Source organism: Notechis scutatus, chromosome 14, assembly GCF_049901735.1.
Source record: "Notechis scutatus isolate UNSWTSFEM ecotype Mainland chromosome 14, rNotScu1.2, whole genome shotgun sequence".
NCBI classification, from domain to species: domain Eukaryota; kingdom Metazoa; phylum Chordata; class Lepidosauria; order Squamata; family Elapidae; genus Notechis; species Notechis scutatus.
The window spans coordinates 9,917,286-9,926,204 of record NC_142022.1 but is presented as its reverse complement, the minus strand read 5'-3'; the positions used below and the strand labels follow the sequence as shown (position 1 = coordinate 9,926,204).

At 41.8% G+C, this 8,919-nt stretch overlaps 1 long non-coding RNA gene across 1 annotated transcript; it reads right to left on the bottom strand.

Annotated features, from left to right (window-relative positions):
• Positions 1-993: 993 nt before the first annotated feature.
• LOC148129554 (uncharacterized) lies at positions 994-4,384 on the bottom strand. Its single transcript, XR_015745327.1, has 2 exons — positions 4,207-4,384; positions 994-2,366 (listed from the first exon to the last, which is right to left on the bottom strand). It is a non-coding gene; the product is annotated as an uncharacterized LOC148129554 (long non-coding RNA).
• Positions 4,385-8,919: the final 4,535 nt, after the last annotated feature.

The window sequence follows — 8,919 nt, the reverse complement described above, 5'->3', positions numbered from 1 at the left end:
GATGGACAGATGGATGGATGGATGGATGGATCCACTGGAAGAGGCACTACAGTCCTTCACTGTTTCCAGGGTGGCTTCCAGGGTGGTTTCCAGATCTAAACACCCCATGGGCTAAATTTGGCCCACAGGCCTTGAGTTTGATTCCCCTGGTATAGGGTTTATTTGACGTTCCCAAATGCCACTATTTATTTTTATTTTATTTATTTATTTATTTGATTTGCCAATTGTTTACAAGATAATAAGTATAAGTGTATACATAGTTGTGAATACATGAAATGGGTACATATAAGAAAAATAAAAGAAGAATAAGAGAAACAACAGGACAGGGACGGTAGGCACGTTGGTGCGCTTATGCACGCCCCCTACAGACCTCTTAGGAAAGGGGTGAGGTCAATAGTAGACAGTCTAAGGTTAATATATAGCAGAGCTATAGCAGAGCTGTCAACTAAAAAGATACTCCTTTAATCTTTTTAGCTGCCAGAAAAAGGGAGTGGGGGAAAACAAAACATTCTGGAAATGCCTAGATAATCACCTCGGCAGCCCAAAGTTGTCGGAGCATAAGGTTATTGGACAGCATGATGGATGACTCTTGGAGACGGATATGTCCCATTGGAGAAGTCACATCCGGGGGGGTGGGGTTAAGACCAGGGTCAAAGGGGAAATGTATAATGTGATTTCATACCGGCTGCACCCAGCCATGCGCCAACACGGCAATTTCTAATAAACCAATTTACTTTTTCTGAGACGTGGCTAGAGACTTTTGATTTGAATGAAGGTGGATGTGTTGGAGCCCTTACAAGAGATGCAAATGGACATACACGAAAAAAGCTGAGAATCTATTCCTACAATATCCTTGTCAGACATCAACTATGTTACATCTCCTTTCTGGAGATTATTGTGGGCATACAGAGTAGTGCTCACTTTCTCCGGGATGTTCCTAGTATCCCATCATCCTTTCTTCTCCAAAAGCCACTCAGAGCCAGACACAAGAGATGGATTTTTGCAAACCGTTTATTGACGTGTTTCAGCAAAAGGGTCTCACTCCAATTTTGGGAGCTGAGACCATGAACAATAGCACCACACGATCTCTTACACAGTTGATTTCCAGAAATAAGGAAGTAACATTTCACAAAGCCATTATGCTGTGGTTATTTTTGGAGTTCTATCTTGCTTTTAGTCTACATTGTCTGTTTGTCTACGGAGTTACGCCTTGTTTGAGCACACACTTCATAAGTTCTACGTGTCCTTTTGTCCCTCCTTGGGGTTTCTGCTGCTTATTTTCTTGTTGCCGGTCTTGTAACTTCCTATCTACTCTTGAGTACGTGTTATTACAGTTCCTTCGTCTCTAACTGACACGTTGCACATTCGTTCTACTAAATTTATAGTCCTTCCTACGATGGGGTTGTATTGCTTCTTAATGGGTAATCCACCAACTTTGGGCTGGGAAACTACTGGCATATCTCCAAGGTTACTCCTTTTCATTGGCCAGTGGGCAGCAATAGGTGTGGTTTGGCCTATTCAGCCAATGTTCTCTTCTACTAGTCTTGACAACATGGTAAGACTTCTTTCCTCTCCTCCTCTCTTTCTTGGAGGACTAAGTTGGCCGGAGTGGTCAATTGATTGGGTTGAGATGTTTCTACACCTTGGTTGATAGGAGAAAAATGACCCTTAACCTTCCCACTTTGTTTTGTGTTTTCCCACCCCAAATGTCCAGGACATGGATGAACAAATCTGGAAAGATCAATCAATCATATTTATTAGATCCATGATCAGCAAAATTTCAAAAAAGAAAAGAAACAGGCCCATGTCCATGCTCTGGACACAGATGGATAAATCCATGAAGAAAGACTCAGGCTACCGTTCAGTCTCTATGATGATTATAATTTCTTATTCGTCAAACTACACCTACATGACTATACAAAATGCTCTAACATTTCTGCTCTGGTCCCTATGGAGTAAGGAACTCCATATTTTGTTGTTTCAAGAGTCTAACTCCAGCCCTATCTAAATTGGATTCCTCTCTCAGACTTACACTGGTCTGTAGCTTCCTTCATGACCCTGGCCTCTCCACAAATGGACGTTATGTTGGGCCTGCTTATACCACATGCAGGCTAGTTTCGAAGAAACCCACCACAACTGGAGGCTCGTGGTAGTAAAAGGCAGGTGGGCTACAAGGGTGTGAGCAAACATCTGGGACTTCACAAGGTATGTGTTCTGGAACCAGAATTTCCAAGTCTGTTAACCTTGTTTCGGCCACAAAGGATGGAGGTTGCAGCAAGAATGCCTTTGAAGGCAGGCTGGTGCTATAAGCCGGGTTGTAGCTGCAGAGTCCAGGACAAGCCATGGTTAGGTGGTGGAAGATAACTCTGAAAGGAGAAAATGGTCATTGGTTTCCAGTATGTTTTTTTGTTCATAGTTTAATTTGCTATTACAACATATCTTGTCCTCTCTCTTTCCCCAAAGAATAATCCTACAAAATGGCAGAAGAATCTCAGGGTGAAGATCTGGAACCAATTCTTTCTGGTCTGAATCCAAGTTCTTCATCGTTGACTTCTCTAACCTGGCAACTTACTGAGAATTCTGGGAATGGATATTCCCTGACATGTGAACTTCAGTTTCCAGAATTCCTCAGCCAAGATGGACAATGCTGAGAATGTGGGAAACTGAAAACCTGGTATCAAAATTCATGTGCGTTTCCTCCTTAATTTCCTTCCTTCCTTCCTTCCTTCCTTCCTTCCTTCCTTCCTTCCTTTCTTTCTTCCTTCCTTCCTTCCTTCCTTCCTTCCTCCCTCCCTCCCTCCCTCCCTCCCTCCCTTCCTTCCTCCCTCTCTCTTTCTCTTTTTTTCTCCCTTAATGAGAATTGTGTGAGCAGTTTTTTAAAAAAATATGCATGGGTAAGTTTGATCTAAAAACAAACTGAGAAAAATCCAGTCATTCAGGGCCAAATTACAATTTTTACTGTGACAAAATAATAATAATAATCCATCGTACTAATTGTCCTGCAACTCTTAACCATGCTGAGCTCCTGAGGGGTGAGAAGAAATGATGCAAACAGGATAAAATACTCAAAAATCCAAATATTTTGTTTCCTTCCTCATCTGATTCTTTTTTAAGGTCACAAGTTTCCATCCTCTAAAGAAAAAAAAAAATCAAGACTTTTATGAAATAGAAACAAAGGCGCCTCGGATATTGGCTTTGAAAAATAAAGACCGGAGTAAGTTTAATGCAGGAAAAACCTGTTCTTCTGATATGGGAATCTCCCAATTCAATTATTCTGCCCACAGATATTCCTTAATTAAAGGAACAAAATGCCACAAAATGTAGGAGAAAACTCCTGACTTAGACAGCTTGAGTATCTTTCCATCTTCAGCTTTGTGGCCAGAATTGAAAAACAAAAGCTGCTTTCTGAAATTGAAATCAAGGAATCAGCAAAATCAGTAAACAAATAACATGAAATGGTGCCCTGGCATTTCTCAGCTGGCAGCAACGCGTCAACGGAAACAAAAATTGCTCTGAAAATTTAACTTGAAGAACGGGCTTGAGCAAAACTTGAGAAACCAGCCAGATTTGCTTCGGTCGGAGTTCTCCACAAAGGTTGGGCCTAAATTTCCCCACACATTTCCCTAAGCAGAGGCGGGTTGGACTAGAAGACCTCCAATGTCCCTTCCAACTCTGCTATTCTATTCTATTCATTTAGAAATCCCCTTTAGAGCAAGCAGCTGGCATGGACATAGTTCAGAGAGAGAATTCATCCTGCAACGCCTGCTTTACCATAATCAACCTCCTCTCTGGACAATTCCGCCACCTTCCTTTCTTCCCACATTTCTCCATCCTTGCCTCTCCCAGCATCAAAATCACCTCAAAGTGTTTGTGTGTGAGAGAGAGAGGGGGAGAGGGAGAGAGAGAGAGAGAGAGACAGGGAGAGAGAGAGAGACAGAGAGAGAGAAAGAAAGAAAGAAAGAGAGAGAGATACAGAGACACACACAGAGAGAGATACAGAGACAGAGAGAGAGAGAAAGAAAGAAAAGAAATAAAGAGAGAGAGAGAGAGAGAGAGAGAGAGAGAGAGAGGAGGAGGAGGAGGAGGAGAATGTCAAATCTTCTGAGAATGAAGCAGAAAATGAGGTGCCCTGGTTGAAATTTGGGGGCAAAGGAAGTGATCTGGGAGACCTCGCAAAGGACGGGGTGCTAAGTGGGCAGGACTTACCTGGTCTGTACGTTGTTCAGGAGCAACAGCTAGTGAAGCAGGGCTGAGAAAGATGTTTTATATGAGCTGCTCAACAGACCGTAGGCGAGAAAACAGCCGGGGTTCATCAGCCTTAATCTGATTGCACATTTCAAAGTATCTTTAAATTGTTTTAATTATCGACCTGCCTGTTTACAAAGTTCAGATGCCTCTCGGGAGTTGCTTTAATCTAGAAGAGCTTTGTTCTCCTTTTAATAGCCTTAATTTCAGCTGACTTCCTTTTTTGTAGACACACAGATTCCCCCTTTCATCAAGAATTATTGTTTACTTACTCCTTGGGCATTTAGCTTGGGTTTTGTTTTTTTCCTGGGATTTTAATTGTCCTCTTTTTTTTCCAAGAACCGAGTAAGTGGATCTCTGAGTAAGTGGATCTCCTGCCAGGGCCTTCAACTCTATCCAAAGTCCTCTTGGGCATGGTATTAAACCAGATTAATAAATGAAATGAGTTGGATTCACTTTCTTGACTTTTGTTCAGAGTAAAGATGTTGATAGAAAGCAACTGTCAGAAACAGTCCTTTGAGACGAGCAGATTATTTCAAGGAATCGTTTGTGGTCAGGAGATTGTGGTTGGGAGCCACAAGGAAGCCAAAAGCTGGTCTTGAGGATACGCTAATCAATGAGCAGTCAATTTCTATTGTTCATAACATTTAAGTTTGCTAGTATCCTGGTCTCGGTTTCTTTTCTCGCTGCAATCTGAAACATCTGGGTTTATTAAAGGATTAAAGGATTTGGGTTCCTTCAATGACAAGAAGATCTGTATCCATTCAATACTGGAAGATCTTCTTCATTCAACGTTGGAAGATCTGCTTTCATTCAATATTGGAAGGTCTGTCTTCATTCAACATTGGAAGATCTGCTTTCATTCAACGTTGGAACCTGTATCTTCATGCCACGCTTGGAAGATCTCTATTTCATAAATGACTGAAAGAGTTATGTTTATTCCTTTCCTCAACAATTCCTCCTTAAGCTAAATCTAATTGATTAATAAGTTTGATGGCATAGATGAGGCAACAAAAGAGGAAACTTCACAATGTAAATGATTTTGTGGCATTCTGTCTAAATCAAGCTGGGACATCCAGCTGGGACAGATGTGATGGAAAATAATGGCATGTTAGGAGACAGGTCCTCTGTCAAATCTAGTCAAGGGTGACTCCACATGTTCTTCCACCTTCCATCTTCTCCCCTCCATCTTTGGAGGGAGGGAGCAAAATTATAGCACATAAATGGAAGAAACCAAGGTTAACCTTATGGTGGATTAGCAACATTATAGCAAAGCTTGAGAACAACAATTAAAATTTAAATATCATGGGCCACTTTCCCAGGAATCAATCATATTTTGTCATCATTGTATCATTGTTCAGGACAATGAGACCCAAGATGTCTTCTCGGTAGAAGTAGAAGATAATGTAGGGTCTTGAAGAACAATTGTTTTATCTACATCTTATGCAGTTCTACACTCAGAGACCATGGTGGATTTTCATCAGTTGTCCATGCATGTGGCTTCCAGGGAAGTAAACTATGGTTTACACAAGTGTTTTCTCCCATGTTAGGAGGGTACAGATTGAGACTTCCTAAGAATCTTAGGTTTTACTGCAAAGCAAGTTCCTGGATTTCAAGATGGGGGCAAGATCATCTGACAATGTCAGAAACCTTGTTGAATCAAAGTCCTACAGAAGAACTTTGTTGGTCTGGAGAACCTCTTAATCCCCTCCCCATATAATGTGATTAACACAGTGCTTGGTTATGCATTGATGGATTTTTTTTCAGTGAGTGTTCCTGTAAGGACATTTGGTCCAGATATTTAACTAAAAGGCAAGGCATCTGGAAGTTTCTCCTGGTTGAGGAGAAGAACTCTTTAAGGATGAAGAGGCCATGGAAAACTTGTTCTTCTTTAAGAAATGGTAGAAAGCAGTGGTGGGATTCAATTTTTTTTACTACCGGTTCTGTGGGGCATGGCTTGGTGGGCATGGCAGGGAAGGATACTGTAAAATCTCCAGTCAGAGATGGCATTTGCTAGTTCTCCGAACTACTCAAAATTTCTCCAGAACTGGTCAGAACCTGCTGGATACCACCTCTGGTAGAAAGGTTTTAGTCTCCATGAAAGCTATTTCAAACAGTATTTCTGTCTTGGAAATCCAACATTTTCCGACTTACGGATCGAGTCCCCATTTGAGGATCCAAAACGTTCTAGGTTTTCCAAGGAAATCAAAGGAAGGCAGTGATTTTTCTCAAAGAACTGTAATTTCAAGCTCAACAGCCTTTCATAAGGCTGTAGAAATTAAGAATAGGGACATTCATACCTACAAGCTTGGATGGGAAGGAAGTTCACATTATGCTTTAAGCTCATGAGGGAAATATTCAACTTAAGCAACTTTGTCACATTATAATAATTGTGTTAACCATGATTATCCCCCACCCACCCACCCACCCAGGAACCCAAAGAGGAAAGAATTACAATTAAGCCAACTCGTCTTCAAAGAGATGGCTCAATTAATGCTTCACCACTGGGACACCACAGCTGGTAAACCTGAAGCTGTCTTGATTTTGATCAGGGTTGATATTTTGAGGTTGGGTTCCCTCCAGGTCTCCCCAATCAGAAAATCTCAGGGGTGCTACCGTCAAATTCTTGTCAAGGCTTTCCATGGTGGTGAATCAATTTTGAAAGAAATCGGTGAAGGTTTTGGCAATGGCTGAAGAAGAGAGGAAGGGAAGGTCACCGTATCTGAGTTAAGGAACCTGAACTCTAAAACTGGTTCTTTGGGCAACTTGAGGAGGTCTGTGTGAAGGTTTGTGGGATCTTCATTTGACTCAAGTCCAAGAGATAATTGAGAACCGGTTCATGGAATGTGCAGAAATGAAACTTCCAGTTCACCCATCAAGGTTGACAGCTTCAAGATATTTCTCTTGAAACAGTCCACCTTTGGATCCCTGAGGATTTTGTTGTTGTGGTTGCTGCTGTTGTTTTGGAGTGGCTCAATTATGGTTATCAGGACTTCTTCTTTGACAGATCTATGGCAAGATGCTGTCACTGGAAGGGAAGAACTTATGAGAAACTTCCCAGAAGCAGATAGGTGAGGGTTTTCCCCAGAGTGAGATATTTAGGAGTGTGAAAGTCCCCTGCTGTTGAGTAACAAGCTGTGGGGCTATGGCTGCAGGGGTCTGCTTGTTCCAAAGAGATAAGAGGGAGACAAGAAATATCAGGAAAAAGAGAAATGTGTGCTTCATAATTAAGGCCCAGGAGCTGAAGGGTGGAATGGAAAAGAGATACGTTTGATGTTCTACCTGACAGGACAGGAAGAGGAAGAGGCCCAAAGCTTTTCAGAGTGATTGAAGAGGCAATACGAAAAGTATAGACTAAAGAGAAGAAGGTTATGCACTTATGGAACTTCTTCTTCTTCTTCTTCTTCTTCTTCTTCTTCTTCTTCTTCTTCTTCTTCTTCTTCTTCTTCTTCTTCTTCTTCTTCTTCTTCTTCTTCTTCTTCTTCTTCTTCTTCTTCTTCTTCTTCTTCTTCTTCTTCCCCTCCTCCTCCTCCTCCCTCCCTATGGAACAACCTTATCCCATGCAGACTTCCCACCTTGCTCCTGACAAGTCCAAGTCCTTTTCATCATGAAGAAACTTCATAGCTCACTCTATTGTTGCTCTGGAATACTTGCTCAATGGACATTCACCTGCATCTCCATTTTAATTGCAGGTAGTAGCTTTCATTGCCCTGGCTGGCCTTCCAGCTATGTTGGCACAACACTCCCCATAATTTTCATTGGGTTAGAAGGTTGGGGTTGTTGGAACTAGGGATTACAACATGCCCAGAAGGGCAGTCAAGTTAAGAAGAGCCAGTGATCTGACCTCTTATTTTAAAGTATTTAATTCTAGGTGTGCTCCATGGAGCCACTTTGACCCAACCTTTGCTTGGTTGGCTGGGAAGACTGTGGGGAGTGGAATTTAGCAACATCTGGAGAATTATACAGGTGCTTCACTTTAACAATTCATCTGAGTTTGTGTCAGAGGATCTTCTGAGTTCCATCTTTCTTTCTTGATGTTGTCCAATCAAATCCACGTTCTGATGGCCTCTACTATGAGAAGGCCATCATCTTCAGAAGGTTGTTTCCTGCCACTGGAGATACTGTCCCTTGTAAGATCTCTGGATTAAGCCAGGATAGGGAACAACAACTGGCTCAAAGTCACCCAGACAACTTCGAAACCAAGTTTGGAAGATTTGAATCTGTTTCTTTGACCTTTTGTAGCCTTCTCAGGACCACATGAGACTTGAGAAGGGGTTCATCTTGACCCTGGGCACCATATCTCAGGAAACCTTCACCCCAGCATCCTGATTCTTGTTTTCAAAGCTGAGATGCAGAACGTGGGCCCAGAAAATTCAGATTGGGGGTGAACTCTTAATTACTTTGTTTATGGGCATTGTTTCCAAGAGTGAGTGAGTGATCAGCAATGATATGTCTTAAATTAATAGCTTAATTGATGGCTTTTGGCTGTGATAAACCTTGTTGCAATGTGTGAAGTGATCAAGATAACTAGATAAAGAATTGGGAAATGATTAGTTCTCCCTGTAAGTTAAGCTCAGGATATCTCCTTGTTGGAAATTGGGACTTTCGAACTGCTACAGGAAGCCTTCCTTCTGCTAGTAAAATACTACTAGGAATGATCCTGTCCCATTGTTC